Raw genomic sequence first — 20,261 nt, forward strand, 5'->3', positions numbered from 1 at the left:
AAATATTTACAAACATAAGAAAAATATTACAACAATTTTAAACTAATTACACCTACTCTAAGCCCCCTAATAAAACAACAAAGCCCCCCAAAATAAAAAATGCCCTACCCTATTCTAAATTACTAAAGTTCAAAGCTCTTTTACCTTACCAGCCCTGAACAGGGCCCTTTGCGGGGCATGCCCCAAGAAGTTCAGCTCTTTTGCCTGTAAAAAAAAACATACAATACCCCCCCCCAACATTACAACCCACCACCCACATACCCCTAATCTAACCCAAACCCCCCTTAAATAAACCTAACTCTAAGCCCCTGAAGATCTTCCTACCTTGTCTTCACCTCACCGGGTATCACCGATCGGTCCTGGCTCCGATATCTTCATCCAACCCAAGCGGGGGCTAGACATCCACTGAAGAAGTCCAGAAGAGGGTCCAAAGTCTTCATCCTATCCGGGAAGAAGAGGCGATCCGGACTGGCAACCATCTTGATCCAAGCGGCATCTTCTATCTTCATCCGATGACGACCGGCTCCATCCTGAAGACCTCCACCGCGGACCCATCTTCTTCCGGCGACGTCCAACTGAAGAATGACGGTTCCTTTAAGGGACGTCATCCAAGATGGCGTCCCTCGAATTCCGATTGTCTGATAGGATTCTATCAGCCAATCGGAATTAAGGTAGGAATATTCTGATTGGCTGATGGAATCAGCCAATCAGAATCAAGTTCAATCCGATTGGCTGATCCAATCAGCCAATCAGATTGAGCTCGCATTCTATTGGCTGTTCCGATCAATAAAAATTTTTTATTTTTTGTAACTTAGTTCTTTTTTATTTTTTGTACTTTAGCTAGTTTATTTAATTGTATTTATTTGTAGGAATTGTATTTAATTAATTTATTGATAGTGTAGTGTTAGGTTAATTGTAGGTAGTTTATTTAATTAATTTATTGATAGTGTAGTGTTAGGTTTAATTGTAACTTAGGTTACTATTTATTTTACAGGTAATTTTGTAATTATTTTAACTATTTTAGCTATTAAATAGTTCTTAACTATTTAATAGCTATTGTACCTGGTTAAAATAAATACAAAGTTACCTGTAAAATAAATATTAATCCTAAAATAGCTATAATACAATTATAATTTATATTGTAGCTATATTAGGATTTATTTTACAGGTAAGTATTTATCTTTAAATAGGAATAATTTATTTAATAAGAGTTAATTAATTTTGTTAGATGTAAATTATATTTAATTTAGGGGGGTGTTAGTGTTAGGGTTAGACTTAGCTTTAGGGGTTAATACATTTATTAGAGTAGCGGTGAGCTCCGGTCGGCAGATTAGGGGTTAATAATTGAAGTTAGGTGTCGGCGATGTTAGGGAGGGCAGATTAGGGGTTAATACTATTTATTATAGGGTTAGTGAGGTGGATTAGGGGTTAATAACTTTATTATAGTAGCGCTCAGGTCCGCTCGGCAGATTAGGGGTTAATAAGTGTAGGCAGGTGGAGGCGACGTTGAGGGGGGCAGATTAGGGGTTAATAAATATAATATAGGGGTCGGCGGTGTTAGGGGCAGCAGATTAGGGGTACATAAGTATAACGTAGGTGGCGGCGCTTTGCGGTCGGCAGATTAGGGGTTAATTATTGTAGGCAGGTGGCGGCGACGTTGTGGGGGGCAGATTAGGGGTTAATAAATATAATACAGGGGTCGGCGGTGTTAGGGGGAGCAGATTAGGGGTACATAAGGATAACGTAGGTGGCGGTCGGCAGATTAGGGGTTAAAAACATTTATTCAAGTGTCGGCGATGTGGGGGGACCTCGGTTTAGGGGTACATAGGTAGTTTATGGGTGTTAGTGTACTTTAGAGTACAGTAGTTAAGAGCTTTAGAAACCTGCGTTAGCCCAGAAAGCTCTTAACTACTGACTTTTTTCCTGCGGCTGGAGTTTTGTCGTTAGATGTCTAACGCTCACTTCAGAAACGACTCTAAATACCGGAGTTAGAAAGATCCCATTGAAAAGATAGGATACGCAATTGACGTAAGGGGATCTGCGGTATGGAAAAGTCGCGGATGAAAAGTGAGCGTTAGACCCTATTTTGAGTGACTCCAAATACCAGCGGTAGCCTAAAACCAGCGTTAGGAGCCTCTAACGCTGGTTTTCACGGCTACCGCCAAACTCCAAATCTAGGTCATATTTCCTTGTTTACATTTGTCTCTGACAAGCTTTCAGTCGAGTCTTCAAATAGTGATTGTCTTTATGGCCCCTAGAAAATAAAAAAATGAGGACATGGTAGGAAATATATCGACCTGCTAAAACAGAAATTAGTAAACTTCAAGGTAAAATGCAGAGGCAACTTCAATGTGGCAAATGCTGACTACTTCAGTTAGGCAGATATTGCCCATTTTGGGATAATAGAGCTTGCCATGTACTCTGTTCTCTGGAACCAATGGGTCTACAAACTGCAGGGGCAAAACTAACTACTTAAGGGTCAAAAAGTTTGGCTTGAGAACATAAAAAATGGCTTATTCATAAAGATAAAGCAGTAGCCCTCTTTAGGGAGTAGGAACTGGAAAAATGAAAGGAAAAAGAGAATACCTTTATGTTGCTTATTGCCTTTCTTAATTTAATGTTGTATAGCAGAGCTTAATGTCTAAAACACTGGACACATATTCTACATCACATCAAGGTTTGCCTCAAGTTTACAACAAAGTAGTTTATTTATGTAAGACCAATAGTTTTACCTATTTAAGAATCAGAATACCTGGACACATCTTTTAAAACTAAACCAAAACAATGATCCACTTCTGATATAAAATAAAGTACCATAACTAATGTGAACGTGTAAGGGGTATATTTATCAAGCAGCAGATGCTGCAATCTACCCCTGAAGTTTTAGGTCCCCTGGCCCTGAAACGTAAGTTAAGAAGCAGCGGTCGTAAGACCGCTGCTCCTTAACTTGTCTGCCACCTCTGAGGTGGCTGACAGCAAACAACCCAATCGGATACGATTGGAATGATTGACGCCCCCTGCTTGCAGTCGATTGGCCGCAAATGTGCAGTGGATGGTATTGCATAAGCGTTTCACACGAAATGCTTGTGCAATGATAAATGCAAACAGCGTGTGCTGTCAGCATTTTTTCAATGTACGCCCAACAGTTGATAAATCGGCCCCTAATCCTTTGTTTAGACTAAGATTGTCCATAAATGTACAGTGATAATTCACGTCCTTCTGCCATGCATATAGATTCTCATGCTTTAAAATGTTTTATTGGGAACTTTTTTATAGTAGAAAATGTACATGATTTTGTGTGTTTATGTGTAGTGTTTGTGTGTGTGTAGTGGTGTTTGGTGATTGTGTAGTGTTTGTGTGTGTGTAGTGGTGTTTGGTGATTGTGTAGTGTTTGTGTGTGTGTAGTGGTGTTTGGTGATTTTGTAGTGTTTGTGTGTGTGTGGAGTGTTTGTGTGGAGTGTGAGACTAGTGTTCTGTGGTCTGAGCATAGTGTTTGTATGGTGTGTGCCTGATGATGTGTGTACGTGTACACTTTGGGGCCGAATTATCAAGCTCGGAATGGAGCTTGATGCCCCTGTTTCCACTCAAGCCTTCAGGCTTGCCAGAAACAGCAGTTATGAAGCTGCAGTCTAAATACCGCTGCTCCAAAACTTGTCTGTCTGCTCTGAGGCTGCAGACATCAATCCGCCCGATCTTATATGATCGTGCTGATTGACACCCCTGCTAGCAGAGGCATTGCACAAGCAGTTCACAAGAACTGCTTGTGCAATGATGAAAGCCGACAGCGTATGCTGTCGGCATTTATCAATGTGCAGCAGACATGATATGATACATTGTATCATGTCCACTCGCACTTTCTTAAATCGGCCTCATAGTCTTTGGGTAGTGTATGTTTGTGTAGAAGCTGTAATGTTTGTTTGGTGTGTTTGGGTAGTGTATGTATGTATGTATGTATGTATACTGTTTGTTTAGTATGTATGTAGTATTTTTTTGCCTGTGAGTAGCTTGTTTTTAGTGGTGTGTTTGGTATGTGTAGTTATTGTGTGGTGTGTGTAGTGTTTTTTGTATTTTAGTCTCTGTCAATAAGCCCTATGCCTAAAGCAGCAGAATTTTTCTTGGGGGTGGAGAAGAATATTTTGAGAAGTAGTTCTATGACTTCCTACACCTATACTCTCCAAACAATGCATTTACTAAATTTATTTTAAAGTAATTATCTCTGGTTTTCTAAAGGGGTGCTTGAATAATCCATGTTTCACAGACAAATATAAGCTAAAAGTATTTGTTATGGAGTTTTTGGGGAAAAATGTTATGTAGTGTGTGTATAGTGCATGTGAAATCCACTGCAGTTGTTCAATGTCTTCTGACTACAAAACTTATTTATTTTAGCTGGTGGTGGGTTCCTACTGAGTATGCTAAGTGGATACCATTTATTAATTAATGAGTTCAGGTGTTTTACCACACCAATTGCTAACAGGTGGATAAAATTCAGCAAATAATCCATGACCATCCTGAGCCCAATAGTAGAAAATACACAAAATAATCAAACCGCACACAGAATAGTCAACACGCAACTAGGCTAAAAGCTTAAAAGTTAAGCGTTTGCTGCAATGGTAAATGCCGTAACAAACTCTTCACATTTGTTTTTAGTTGTCCACTTTTGGGTTTTATATAGGTGCATGGTAGTTAAACTGCTTTTTTTCAGATGCTAATAACTTGTTTAAATAATTTTTTGTCAAATTTGGTATTTTTGTGGGGCAGCTTAGTGACTGCAAATTGTCACTTTTTAAAGTACATTGGTATATTTAGCATTATTAATCGCAGAGAAAAGCTTCCTTTTCCTATCTCTTAACATTGAACATATTGCCTAAGATTTAAGAAAATCTGTTGAAGTTCTTTTTTTTACGTAAATTGGCATGCAGACAGCTTGTATTGAGAGGGTTTCTCTTTTTCATTTTTTGTAAAATTTGTGTGTTATTTTGGTGATAGGAGTTGTAGGTTAACTTTGCTGAATAAAGTTCAACAGTTGCTTAATAGACAATGTGTAGCCAATACAGCAATGTTTCATTAGGGAACTTAGGAAAGGCAAATATGACTTCTATGAGCAGAGCTAACTTTCAATTTGTAAGGGTGCAGGACAGTGGAACTTCATTCATGGCCAGAAAGCTAAGGAATTATTTATTTATTTTTAAAGTGACAGGCACAAACACAATGCACACAGACTTAAAAGAGACAACCCACAATGCACTCACACAGGCTTAGAGACAGTTCAACTCACATGCAATCAAATAAATAGGCACACATACAGGGAGTGCAGAATTATTAGGCAAGTTGTATTTTTGAGGATTAATTTTATTATTGAACAACAACCATGTTCTCAATGAACCCAAAAAACTCATTAATATCAAAGCTGAATAGTTTTGGAAGTAGTTTTTAGTTTGTTTTTAGTTTTAGCTATTTTAGGGGGATATCTGTGTGTGCAGGTGACTATTACTGTGCATAATTATTAGGCAACTTAACAAAAAACAAATATATACCCATTTCAATTATTTATTTTTACCAGTGAAACCAATATAACATCTCAACATTCACAAATATACATTTCTGACATTCAAAAACAAAACAAAAACAAATCAGTGACCAATATAGCCACCTTTCTTTGCAAGGACACTCAAAAGCCTGCCATCCCTGGATTCTGTCAGTGTTTTGATCTGTTCACCATCAACATTGTGTGCAGCAGCAACCACAGCCTCCCAGACACTGTTCAGAGAGGTGTAATGTTTTCCCTCCTTGTAAATCTCACATTTGATGATGGACCAGAGGTTCTCAATGGGGTTCAGATCAGGTGAACAAGGAGGCCATGTCATTAGATTTTCTTCTTTTATACCCTTTCTTGCCAGCCACGCTGTGGAGTACTTGGACGCGTGTGATGGAGCATTGTCCTGCATGAAAATCATGTTTTTCTTGAAGGATGCAGACTTCTTCCTGTACCACTGCTTGAAGAAGGTGTCTTCCAGAAACTGGCAGTAGGACTGGGAGTTGAGCTTGACTCCATCCTCAACCCGAAAAGGCCCCACAAGCTCATCGTTGATGATACCAGCCCAAACCAGTACTCCACCTCCACCTTGCTGGCGTCTGGGTCGGACTGGAGCTCTCTGCCCTTTACCAATCCAGCCACAGGCCCATCCATCTGGCCCATCAAGACTCACTCTAATTTCATCAGTCCATAAAACCTTAGAAAAATCAGTCTTGAGATATTTCTTGGCCCAGTCTTGACGTTTCAGCTTGTGTGTCTTTTTCAGTGGTGGTCGTCTTTCAGCCTTTCTTTCCTTGGCCATGTCTCTGAGTATTGCACACCTTGTGCTTTTGGGCACTCCAGTGATGTTGCAGCTCTGAAATATGGCCAAACTGGTGGCAAGTGGCATCTTGGCAGCTGCACGCTTGACTTTTCTCAGTTCATGGGCAGTTATTTTGCGCCTTGGTTTTTCCACACGCTTCTTGCGACCCTGTTGACTATTTTGAATGAAACGCTTCATTGTTCGATGATCACGCTTCAGAAGCTTTGCAATTTTAAGAGTGCTGCATCCCTCTGCAAGATATCTCACTATTTTTGACTTTTCTGAGCCTGTCAAGTCCTTCTTTTGACCCATTTTGCCAAAGGAAAGGAAGTTGCCTAATAATTATGCACACCTGATATATGGTCTTGATGTCATGAGACCACACCCCTTCTCATTACAGAGATGCACATCACCTAATATGCTTAATTGGTAGTAGGCTTTCGAGCCTATACAGCTTGGTGTAAGACAACATGCATAAAGAGGATGATGTGGTCAAAATACTCATTTGCCTAATAATTCTGCACTCCCTGTACAAAGCACATAGACAATGTACTTTCTTTTTAAAAGGACAACTCAATACAAACATAGTCTTAATGGTACAGATGCGCAAACACACACAGTCTACTTAGACTTAAAAGGAATAGCTCATATCATTCACATATAATCTTAAAATGGTTGTCACACACACATCTCACAGCCTTAAAGCACACCCAAAAAACAGATCATAACACACACAAACAATACAATTTAGTATGTGATATCCTCAATAGCTAAATGAATCATCAGGAAAAAAGATCAGGACTCCTACTGTCCTACATCTACAAATGGTGTGGGTCAATCTCTTTCTGTTAACGTTTGCTTCTAAGTCACACTTGTACTGTCATGATTGTCACTGTTAGTACTGTTAGTACAGGTGTCTTCATGACCAGGCTTTAAAATGGGATCTCGCAATCGTGAGTTCAAAAAGTTTCTAGTAAGACATTGTAAATTGGTGACATAATTCTAAGAAATGTACATATAGGTAAATGAGATTTGAGAGAGATTAGATGTCTAGTAGGTGCTACTGCTCAGAAAGCACAGGGAGTTAGATGTTGTTGTTCACCTAGGTTCAAATGATCTGGCTAGTAATTATGTTGTTTCTGGGCAAAAGGAACTTGTTTAGATTATGTGGCTTCATCTGTGTCTTATTCTGCTGTGTAACCTGGGAATGGACAGGAAGTAGGAAGAATGCAGCAAAGAACAGGATTTAACTGTTGGTTACAGATGAAGTGCAGAGAGAGAGAAGACATGGTATTGTTAGCCATCAAAGGTCTATTTAGCTTAATAGTAGAACCCTTGGGTTTTAAAGGGACAGGAGCACTGAGTACAGAATGTAAAGACTTAATAAGTGGCAATTTAAAATAGAGAAGGGGCATTGTATATATACTCAACTGCCCCCCAGAAAAAAACAAAATTGACATCCTAGTGTATTTAAGGATACAAAGACTACATTTAGGAGTAAGGCTGTGAATAATATAAGAAGGGGATGTATTGACTATGCAATGGATCTAAAAATCCAAGTAATGTTCTTTTTGCAATGTGAACAAATGCTCAAAGTTTAGTAAATAAATTACCTGACCTTACTGCAATAATGATTTGAGGTAAGTTGGATTTGGTATCTGTAACAGAGACATGGTAAAATTATTCTCATGACTGGGACACAGTCATACCTGGCTATCGCCTAGATTTAGAGTTCTGCGTTAGCCATCAAAACCAGCGTTAGGGGGTCCTAATGCTGGTTTTGGCCGCCCGCTGGTATTTAGAGTCAGTCAGGAAAGGGTCTAACGCTCACATTCCAGCCGTGACTTTTCCATACCGCAGATCCCCCTACGCCAATTGCATAGCCTATCTTTTCAATAGGATCTTTCTAACGCCGGTATTTAGAGTCTTGGCTGAAGTGAGCGTTAGAAATCTAACGACAAGACACTAACACCCATAAACTACCTATGTACCCCTAAACCGAGCCCCCCCCACATCGCCGCCACTCTAATACATTTTTTTAACCCTTAATCTGCCGACCGCACACCGCCGCAACCTACATTATCCCTATGTATCCCTAATCTGCTGCCCCTAACACCGCCGACCCCTACATAATATTTATTAACCCCTAATCTGCCCCCCCCCAACGTCGCCGTTACCTTACCTACAATTATTAACCCCTAATCTGCCGACCGGACCTCACCGCTACTCTAATAAATGTATTAACCCTTAAAGCTAAGTCTTACCCTAACCCTAACACCCCCCCTAAATTAAATATAATTTTAATCTAACAAAATAAAATAAATCTTATTAAATAAATTATTCCTATTTAAAGCTAAATACTTACCTGTAAAATAAACCCTAATATAGCTACAATATAATTTACAGGCAACTTTGTATTTATTTTACTACAAAACTAAATATCTCAAAACAGCTAGTAAGTCTAAATTAGTTATGGGTTTATACACTTACAGGTGAGATGAAATCAAGTATATAATTTTCCCCAATTATAATACCCATCAAACATAAAAATAAATTGATATCATCAAATTTAATATTCTCAATATTTTCACATTTTATATATATTTTTTATATATATATTTTATATACATAATTATTATATAAGTTTTCATTTCACATTAGTTAGTTTTCACTCTTATTTATTAATTAATAATTACACTGTCAAGATTAGTTATCACAATGTATTAAATTTATTAAATTCATTAATTATTTATTCGTTCATAATACCATTCAGGTCTTGTTCACAATATAGAGCACTGCTAGATACACACTTTTTTTTTTTTTTTTTTCCTTATAAATGATCTTTCACTAGAATGTAATATTTATTTATTTATATCTCATAATTAAAGTATTTGTTTCTGATCATTTTTTCATTTTTATATATGTTATTTATACTTGTATATATACTATATATCATTGATGCTTCACTTTTAATAAATGAGACTTTGCTAGAAATGGAGAGATAAGGATAACTTCAACAATAGAAAGGAGATATCCTTTTAAGAAAAAAACTGAGCACTCAACAAGGAGGAGTCCTAAACAATTACTCTCAATAAAAGGGGAACAGCAAGCAGTCTGAATCTATCTTAAAAAGGCTACATCAGCTGAAACGCGTTGATCCGCAACCTTGTGATTGTTTAAGTCAACATTTACATACAGAGCGCTCTGTTGATTTTGACTTGGGAACTTTTTTGACTACAATCCAAACTGCAAATGTAACATTGTTTCCTTTTCGGCTAACTGTGGATCTTAGAATCTGCAGATATCGTCGATACGCTTATCTACAAACCACCCAGTAATCCGTGTTTCCTATTGGATCAAACCATCACGTGACCCCGCACATGCTGCACATCCAAGCGAATCAGAGTACACGCTGGAGCGATACCGCTCATCTGAAAGGTAATCTCCTGTCCACCAAGGGTCTAAACGTGTGTACATCTTACTTACTACACTTGCACACGGAGAAGCATAACAGAAAATAGCTTCGTATTCTGGGTGAGTCAAACGAATTATCTATGACACAGATGTTTCTACTTGAATGCAGATTGTCCTTTTAGCCATCTACAAAGCTTTAACTTGAATGTTACATTGATTCAGCCAAACAGACTGACTTTGCTGCGCACCCTGCTTTTAACCGAACTTTTTTAGTTTTTTATCTGCATTTTCTACTAATTGAACTTTGTTCCTTTGGACTCATTATTTGAGCTCAAAACGGACTTTCTTTTCTTTTCAATCCATAATCCTTCATACCATCGGAGGTTTTATATTTTTTATTTCATATTTTTTATTTCATTTTTTACTCAACATATTATATGTTTTAGGCTAGTTACCTTGTATTAGGGTTTATTAAATATATATTTTATTTAACTTTCTTATTTTGTGAGCTATTCTTTGCTATTAGCATATGTTTATAATTACTAGCTCTATCCCATCCTCTATTGTAACATATTAGCAGCTTTCATTAGCGCTCCCTGTATTTGTGATTTTATAGCTATTATTTGGAGGTATCTTTGGAACTAACCTCTTTTTTTCAGGGTAGCCATATTTTGTGCTAATTTATAGACCTCCTTTTACCTTTTTTGTATTTATTTTAACCAGTACAATAGCTATTAAATAGTTAATAACTATTTAATAGCTACCTAGTTAAAATAATTACAAAATTACTTGCAAAATAAATCCTAACCTAAGTTACAATTAAACCTAACACTACACTATCAATAAATTAATTACATACAAATACCTACAAATAAATACAATTAAATAAACTAACTAAAGTACAAAAAATAAAAAAAAGAACTAAGTTACAAAAAATAAAAAAATTATTTACGAACATTATATAAATATTACAACAATTTTAAGCTAATTACACCTACTCTAAGCCCCCTAATAAAATAACAAAGCCCCCCAAAATAAGAAAAATGCCCTACCCTATTCTAAAATAAAAATTGAAAAGCTCTTTTACCTTACCAGCCCTTAAAAGGGCTTTTTGCGGGGCATGCCCCAAAGAATTCTGCTCTTTTGCCTGTAAAAAAAAACATACAATACCCCCCCAACATTACAACCCACCACCCACATACCCCTAATCTAACCCAACCCCCCCTTAAATAAACCTAACACTAAGCCCCTGAAGATCTTCCTACCTTATCTTCACCACGCCGGGTATCACCGATCCGTCCAGAAGAAGGTCCGAAGTCTTCCTCCTATCTGGGCAATGTCTTCATCCAAGCGGGGGCTAAAGAGGTCCATCATCGGGCTGAAGTCTTCATCCAAGCGGGGACTGAAGAGGTCCATCATCCGGCTGAAGTCTTCATCCAAGCGGGAGCTGAAGAGGTCCATCATCCGGCTGAAGTCTTCTATCAAGCGGCATCTTCAATCTTCTTTCTTCCGGCTCCATCTTCATCCCGCCGACACGGAACATCCATCCTGGCCGACGACTTCCCGACGAATGACGGTTCCTTTAAGGGACGTCATCCAAGATGGCGTCCCTCGAATTCCAATTGGCTGATAGGATTCTATCAGCCAATCGGAATTAAGGTAGGAAAATTCTAATTGGCTGATTGAATCAGCCAATCAGATTGAGCTTGCATTCTATTGGCTGATCGGAACAGCCAATTGAATGCGAGCTCAATCTGATTGGCTGATTGGATCAGCCAATCGGATTGAACTTGAATCTGATTGGCTGATTCCATCAGCCAATCAGAATTTTCCTACCTTAATTCCGATTGGCTGATAGAATCCCATCCATGAAGATGGAGCCGGAAGAAAGAAGATTGAAGATGCCGCTTGATAGAAGACTTCAGCCGGATGATGGACCTCTTCAGCCCCCGCTTGGATGAAGACTTCAGCCAGATGATGGACCTCTTCAGCCCCTGCTTGGATAAAGACATTGCCCGGATAGGAGGAAGACTTCGGACCCTCTTCTGGACGGATCGGTGATACCCGGCGTGGTGAAGATAAGTTAGGAAGATCTTCAGGAGCTTAGTGTTAGGTTTATTTAAGGGGGGTTTGGGTTAGATTAGGGGTATGTGGGTGGTGGGTTGTAATGTTGGGGGGGGTATTGTATGTTTTTTTTTACAGGCAAAAGAGCAGAATTCTTTGGGGCATGCCCCGCAAAATGCCCTTTTAAGGGCTGGTAAGTTAAAAGAGCTTTTCAATTTTTATTTTAGAATAGGGTAGGGCATTTTTTTGTTTTGGGGGGCTTTGTTATTTTATTAGGGGGGTTAGAGTAGGTGTAATTAGCTTAAAATTGTTGTAATATTTTTATAATGTTTGTAAATTATTTTTTTATTTTTTGTAACTTAGTTCTTTTTTATTTTTTGTAACTTAGTTCTTTTTTTATTTCTTGTACTTTAGTTAGTGTATTTATTTGTATTTATTTGTAGGTATTTGTATTTAATTTATTTATTGATAGTGTAGTGTTAGGTTTAATTGTAGATAATTGTAGGCAGTTTATTTAATTAATTTATTGATAGTGTAGTGTTAGGTTTAATTGTAACTTAGGTTAGGATTTATTTTACAGGTACTTATGTAATTATTTTAACTAGGTAACTATTAAATAGTTATTAACTATTTAATAGCTATTGTACCTGGTTAAAATAAATACAAAGTTGCCTGTAAAATAAATATTAATCCTAAAATAGCTACAATATAATTATTATTTATATTGTAGCTATATTAGGGTTTATTTTACAGGTAAGTATTTAGCTTTAAATAGGAATAATTTATTTAATAAGATTTATTTTATTTCGTTAGATAAAAATTATATTTATCTTAGGGGGTGTTAGTGTTAGGGTTAGACTTAACTTTAGGGGTTAATAAATTTATTAGAGTAGCGGTGAGGTCCGGTCGGTAGATTAGGGGTTAATAATTGTAGGTAGGTAGCGGCGACGTTGGGGGGGGGGCAGATTAGGGGGTAATAAATATAATATAGGGGTCGGCGGGGGTTAGGGGCAGCAGATTAGGGGTTCATAGGGATAACGTAGGTTGCGGCAGTGTACGGAGCTGCAGATTAGGGGATAATAATAATATGCAGGGGTCAGCGATAGCGGGGGCAGCAGATTAGTGGTTAATAAGTGTAAGGTTAGGGGTGTTTAGACTCGGGGTACATGTTAGGGTGTTAGGTGCAGACTTAGGAAGTGTTTCCCCATAGGAAACAATGGGGCCGCGTTAGGAGCTGAACGCTGCTTTTTTGCAGGTGATAGTTTTTTTTTCAGCTCAAACGGCCCCATTGTTTCCTATGGGGGAATCGTGCACAAGCACGTTTTTGAAGCTGGCCGTGTCCGTAAGCACCGCTGGTATTGAGAGTTGCAGTGGCGGTAAATTATGCTCTACGCTCCCTTTTTGGAGCCTAACGCAGCCCTTCTGTGAACTCTAAATATCAGCGGTATTTAAAAGGTTTCGGGGGGATAAAAGCACGTGTAGCTAACTTACCCCTTTAGCCGCAGAACTCTAGATCTAGCCGTAAATGTTTAAAAAACAGTAGGAAAAAATAAGGGGGTGGCTCTGTACGTAAAAAGAAAATATAAAAGTAACTGAAATTATAGAAACCAATGTCAATGTAGAAAAAGTTTTGGCCAACTATAGAAACTGAAGGGAAAACAGGTGTTTAGAAAAGAGGTAGTATTTAGGCCTCTATTGCTGGATGAAGGATTAGAACTGAATAAATTAAAATTACAATAAAGGGCAAGGTTATAGTAGTGGGGAACTTTAATATGCCTAATGTAGACTGGGAAGTACTAACAGTTGCTAAATCAACTTGATGTAAGCATATACTGGAGTCTCTTGAGCCAACACATAAATATGTATGTTTATAAGCATATACAAATATATTTACTGGGAACACACAGTTTCCATAGATCGCAATGTAAAGGCACTTTTAAGTGCTGTTTTTTCTAACACCCCCTACACGCTTCCTTTAGACCTCAAAAACTGCTTTTTGCAGTTATTTAAAAAAAAAAATAAAGATGCTATTATCATTATTTTTAAATAAAGTATATCACAATTGATTTTGGGGGAATTTGGTGGACATTCATAAAATTAACCAGAGATCTGATCTCTAGTTCATTTTATAAGGGCTAATTGCTACCGCAAGCTTGCGGTGCCAATAACCAGCCACTTGTAATGACTGTTTATTTATCGTGCTTCCGCAATTTGGCAAATTTGCCCATTTGTGGGCGCACAATAAATTTGCATTCCACTTGTAATCTAGGCCTCTATATCTAATATTTCGATAATGCAATATAAGATAAGTAATTCTCAATGTGCGCTAACCCGACACTGCATTTGACTTAAATCTTAAAACATTAATCACGTTACACATATTTTTTATTCCTATGTTCTTCACATAGAAATAGTTTTAATTTGTATTACTAAATATATATTTCTATACCTATCTGATAATGTTAATGTAAAATAGATACATATACCTATATATCTATAGGAATAGATATACAGGTATAGGTATGTACATTGATGCACAAGAAAGTCCGCAAACAGTTTGCTGAAGACAAGCAGACTAAGGCCATGGATTACTGGAACCATGTCCTGTGGTCCAATGAGACCAAGATAAACTTGTTCAGATGGTGTCAAGCATGTGTGGTGGCAACTAGGTGAGGAGTACAAAGACAAGTGTGTCTTGCCTACAGTCAAGCATGGTGGTGGGAGTGTCATGGTCTGGGCCTGCATGAGTGCTGCCAGAAAACACCCAGAAGTCCATTTAAGATACACAAAGTATAGTATTTAGCAAATCCCATAGACAATGTGGCTTTTCCTATCAATCACTGATTTCAATTAGGCATTGCTACATTGTTGTCCTACAGGTATGATCATCTGTAATGCACTACTTGAAGAACCTAATGTTAGGAAGCTGGTGCTACAGGACTCCCTTACCATAGGAACTAGCTCTTACTATTTAGTTTGGTGGAGGGCACAGTTTTCATAGGGCACTTTAAAGAGAGGCACATTTTGTACATTGAAGATGGATTAGTAAATTGAAAATTGAATGTGTCACTTTGTTTTATGTTTCCATTTGCTTCTTTTATTTTAATGTTTATCAACATTAATTTAATACCTCTCAGATACTTAGAGGAACAAACAGACAAAGAAAGAAAAAGAGAGACACACAGAGTAGGATAGTGAGATATGTTTTTTTCCTTCTCTGTATCTCTTTCTTTCTGGGGGTACTCCCTCTCTCAAATTCAAGGTTTCCCAGCTTTATTGGTATGTCAGCTCCTAGCTGTCCGGCAACACACCCTTTTTGCTGATAGAGTTTTTTTTAATCAAGTAATACACATAAATTCAATTATTTTGACTGATTTAAAAAAAAATCTATCAGCCATTAGAAAATATATATATATTTTTTTACTATTGGCTGATTAAAAAAAAAAATTCTGTTGGCCGATTTTAAAAAATTACAAAATCAGCCAATAGAATGCCAGCCCAGGCGGAAACTGACATCCTAAATTGAATGTGCTGCCAGACATCATGAAGATAGGAACCAAGAAAAAGAGGAGCCATTGTCGGAGGAGATACATTGCTGTTGAGTAGCTTTGCTGCCTGAGGGGACCCATCGCTTCCTCCAAGGAGTTATTGCCACCACCATGGAGGAGATATCGTTGGAGAGGACCACTGCTGACTTTGCAGAGACCCTTGTGGATTACAAATGTATTTTTCTGAATTTTTCTTTGTCCCTTTTGCTTTTGTTATGGTTTTATGTTGTTTTTTTTTTATTGCCAGGATCGCTGTGGCTGTACAGCTGATGAAGAAAGAAGAAATTAGTATATTTTTTTTGTCAAATTCCTCACCTAGATCAGTAGTAGATGTACAACTGATAAAGACTTCATAAATGTGAGCATAATGGCTTATGTCTGTAAATACATACAGGTATATAATACACATATAAATACATATGTACAGATATATAGACATATATTTATATATATATATATATATATATATATATATATATATATATATATATACATATTTAGACATGTATATGTATGTATGTATCTCTACAGGGAGTGCAGAATTATTAGGCAAATTAGTAATTTGACCACATCATCCTCTTTATGCATGTTGTCTTACTCCAAGCTGTATAGGCTCGAAAGCCTATTACCAATTAAGCATATTAGGTGATGTGCATCTCTGTAATGAGAAGGGGTGTGGTCTAATGACATCAACACCCTATATCAGGTGTGCATAATTATTAGGCAACTTCCTTTCCTTTGGCAAAATGGGTCAAAAGAAGGACTTGACAGGCTCAGAAAAGTCAAAAATAGTGAGATATCTTGCAGAGGGATGCAGCACTCTTAAAATTGCAAAGCTTCTGAAGCGTGATCATCGAACAATCAAGCGTTTAATTCAAAATAGTCAACAGGGTCGCAAGAAGCGTGTGGAAAAACCAAGACGCAAAATAACTGCCCATGAACTGAGAAAAGTCAAGCGTGCAGCTGTCAAGATGCCACTTGCCACCAGTTTGGCCATATTTCAGAGCTGCAACATCACTGGAGTGCCCAAAAGCACAAGGTGTGCAATACTCAGAGACATGGCCAAGGTAAGAAAGGCTGAAAGACGACCACCACTGAACAAGACACACAAGCTGAAACGTCAAGACTGGGCCAAGAAATATCTCAAGACTGATTTTTCTAAGGTTTTATGGACTGATGAAATGAGAGTGAGTCTGGTTTGGGCTGGTATCATCAAAGATGAGCTTGTGGGGCCTTTTCGGGTTGAGGATGGAGTCAAGCTCAACTCCCAGTCCTACTGCCAGTTTCTGGAAGACACCTTCTTCAAGCAGTGGTACAGGAAGAAGTCTGCATCCTTCAAGAAAAACATGATTTTCATGCAGGACAATGCTCCATCACACGCGTCCAAGTACTCCACAGCGTGGCTGGCAAGAAAGGGTATAAAAGAAGAAAATCTAATGACATGGCCTCCTTGTTCACCTGATCTGAACCCAATTGAGAACCTGTGGTCCATCATCAAATGTGAGATTTACAAGGAGGGAAAACAGTACACCTCTCTGAACAGTGTCTGGGAGGCTGTGGTTGCTGCTGCACGCAATGTTGATGGTGAACAGATCAAAACACTGACAGAATCCATGGATGGCAGGCTTTTGAGTGTCCTTGTAAAGAAAGGTGGCTATATTGGTCACTGATTTGTTTTTGTTTTGTTTTTGAATGTCAGAAATGTATATTTGTGAATGTTGAGATGTTATATTGGTTTCACTGGTAAAAATAAATAATTGAAATGGGTATATATTTGTTTTTTGTTAAGTTGCCTAATAATTATGCACAGTAATAGTCACCTGCACACACAGATATCCCCCTAAAATAGCTAAAACTAAAAACAAACTAAAAACTACTTCCAAAACTATTCAGCTTTGATATTAATGAGTTTTTTGGGTTCATTGAGAACATGGTTGTTGTTCAATAATAAAATTAATCCTCAAAAATACAACTTGCCTAATAATTCTGCACTCCCTGTATGTTAAAGCCCTTTGCCTGATTTTTTTTCTAACACCTGAGTCCTCATATCTTTGAGCCTTTATAACTTTTGTGTGCAATATTTTTTTAAATAATTTTTATTAGATAGTGTTATTTTGAGTGTAACTATACTTTGTAATTTATTTTTTATGTGTTTGGTGCAACTTTTTTGTTTCGTAAAACAGTTAACCAGAGCTCGGAAATCACGGCAATCATTCTAACGTGAATCATAACTGTGCTCAAGTGATTGCTTTTACTTTCATCTTGTCATAACAGCGGTAAGCCAGACGAGTACAAACATCCACAATAAACCCCTTATTGCTCGTGCGCAAATGTTTGCGCTCCACTCATAATCTGGCCCAAAATGTTTATTTGTGCATATATTTTCTGGCAAATGGGATTTACCATGGATTGGTGATACTAAGCTGTGCACTCATTTTTGCACGGTCCAGCGATACTGCTTATTGCTTCCCATGCTATCATTTGTGTGCTTCTTGTAATCTGGCCCTTAATTTGCATGCAGATATTTTAAAATACAGTAATTACTTTAAAAAACATATATATTAAAAAAATACATTATTATCCATTTAAATTTTAACTTCACATAGGGGGGCGGAGTCAACTGCCGTTCTGGAAAGTTGCAGTTGGTGTGGGCTCCGTAAAATTCAGTGCAAATTAGGCATATTTAAAGCGGATAAACGGTCCTAAAAGCATCAAGAGGACTCCCTGGGACAGCAACTACATTACTTGAAAGAATTCCTGTTGAGAACGAGAGGAATAACTGCAGGAGTGCCGCAAAAGTTTCAGCCGGAACCTTCTAATCGGCAACTACCAACTTACCCGGTCTGCTATCCACTACTTTAAGCTCCGGAGGGTTGGGGATCTGCTCCGGAGCTATACTTTTCGCAGAGGGACTTATCGGCGTAGAGAAAATACCCACAGCTCAGCACCTCACACTGACTTTCCTAAACCCACGTGACCTGTAGCCATATCTGCGACTGAATACATCGGCTGCGGGAAGGCCAGAGGTGACGTACCATTTGGACTCAGACACCGGTCTCAGATCAATCAGGTGAGAAGACAACCCACGCTACATCCACCTACACTGAGACGCACTTAGCCACCATTATAGGACTTGGGCCTAAGTAATCAAAATACCCTGAACAGACTGTGAGGCGGTTCTAGAGACTTGCTGACAAAACGCATAAGCACATAGCCTCACAGGGAGCATGAAGATATAAATTTCTCATAGCAGACCCTACACGGATCTTACTTGATTCTCAGGCCTCTGATGCCCGACTATTAAACCCTTGCTGCCACGGACACAGACGATCTCTGCTTGTCTCCCTAGCTGAGACTCAGAGGCCAGACTTATTACCTCATAGACTTTTGCTAAATAGGGATTCAGTACGACTAAACCAGGTTCCTGGTACCCAGAAGGACCACATAATACCCACGGAGCCAGTCCTAGTTGGTTCACCTCTGCACCTCTTCTATCTTTCAACAGGGCCCTAAGGCTTGGTAAACCTGTAACCTCACTGACCGCTAAAGCCGCGAGGCTAGTCTCTCCTCTCCCTTTCCCGCCGGCCCTTATTGCCTGCGGGTCATACTCCAGATACCCACTACCACATCGTCCATATGGGACAACTCCCTAGGGGAGAGACCCACAGCTCAGCAGCAGACACCTTTCCAGCTGATACAGATAACAGAGTCTTGTACCTTGGTTTAGAGAACTGGGGTCTATCAAAACCTGAGTCACCTCTTTCTCTTTGGAGAAACCAGACTACCACAGTATGTAAATTAATATATATAAAAGTTTTTACCCCTGCCAGTCCATGTGTTACCAGCAGCATACTTAAAACAAGCAGGTTCTCTCTGATAATAAGCAGATCCATTACAAGCTATATCTTACTGACCATATACTACAATGTCACAAGCTCATAAGTGAAAGCAGAAACCCCACACCACACCCAAAAGAACAGTTGTTGACCATTTTCAGCACCCAGTTAGACTGTCTCTCACGGGGTCAGAAGATGAATGCTCAGACACAGGAAGTTTCTCAGATAATCAGGAGGGCGCAGCTTTATCGTAACGGATTTCTCACCTGCCTGCAGCCGATAACCTTTCCAACAACTTGATGGACTCTATTAAATCACTATTGGCTTCTCACCATGACTCCCTATCGAAAAAATTTGATAGGTCCCATGCTGACTTGAAAAGAGACATTGGCATAATTGGAGAACGTACAGAAGCGGTAGAGCGCAAACAAGAAGATTTAACAATAGACCACTCTAACCTTCTCAGTTACTCACAAAACTTAGCTGGCCAAATTTCAGATCTAGAATTGAAACTGGCGGATCTGGAAGATCGATAACGCCGCAAAAACATCCATATTAAAGGGATTCCGGAGACGGTCCTACCAAAAGACCTAGAGACTTACATGCAAGACTTATTCAAGGCAATACTAGGGCCTACTTTGGGCAATGAAACCATTATTGATAGTGCACATGGGGTGCTTAAATCAAGGTCAGCAGACGAAGGAAAACCGCGAGATGTCATAGCCAGGCTCCACTATTATACATTCAGAGAAAAGATTCTCAGAACCCTAGCTTAAGATATGGCCCTGCCAGACAAATATGCTGAATTACAGATCTTCCCGGACCTCTCACCTCATACGCTTCAGCTTTGCAGGCACTACCAACCATACACCAGGATACTGAGAGAAAAGGGTCTTAAATATAGGTGGGGATTCCCTCTGAGACTTTTCATAACAACAGTCAACGACAGTCAACAATTCATAGCCTCCACCCCACAACAAACACGTGAACTACTTCAGAGATGGGAGTTAATCCCGACAGACCAAGAAGATCGCCTCTCCAGTTCTACCACAGATAGTGGCCTA

The sequence above is a fragment of the Bombina bombina genome, chromosome 1, assembly GCF_027579735.1.
Source record: "Bombina bombina isolate aBomBom1 chromosome 1, aBomBom1.pri, whole genome shotgun sequence".
NCBI lineage: Eukaryota > Metazoa > Chordata > Amphibia > Anura > Bombinatoridae > Bombina > Bombina bombina.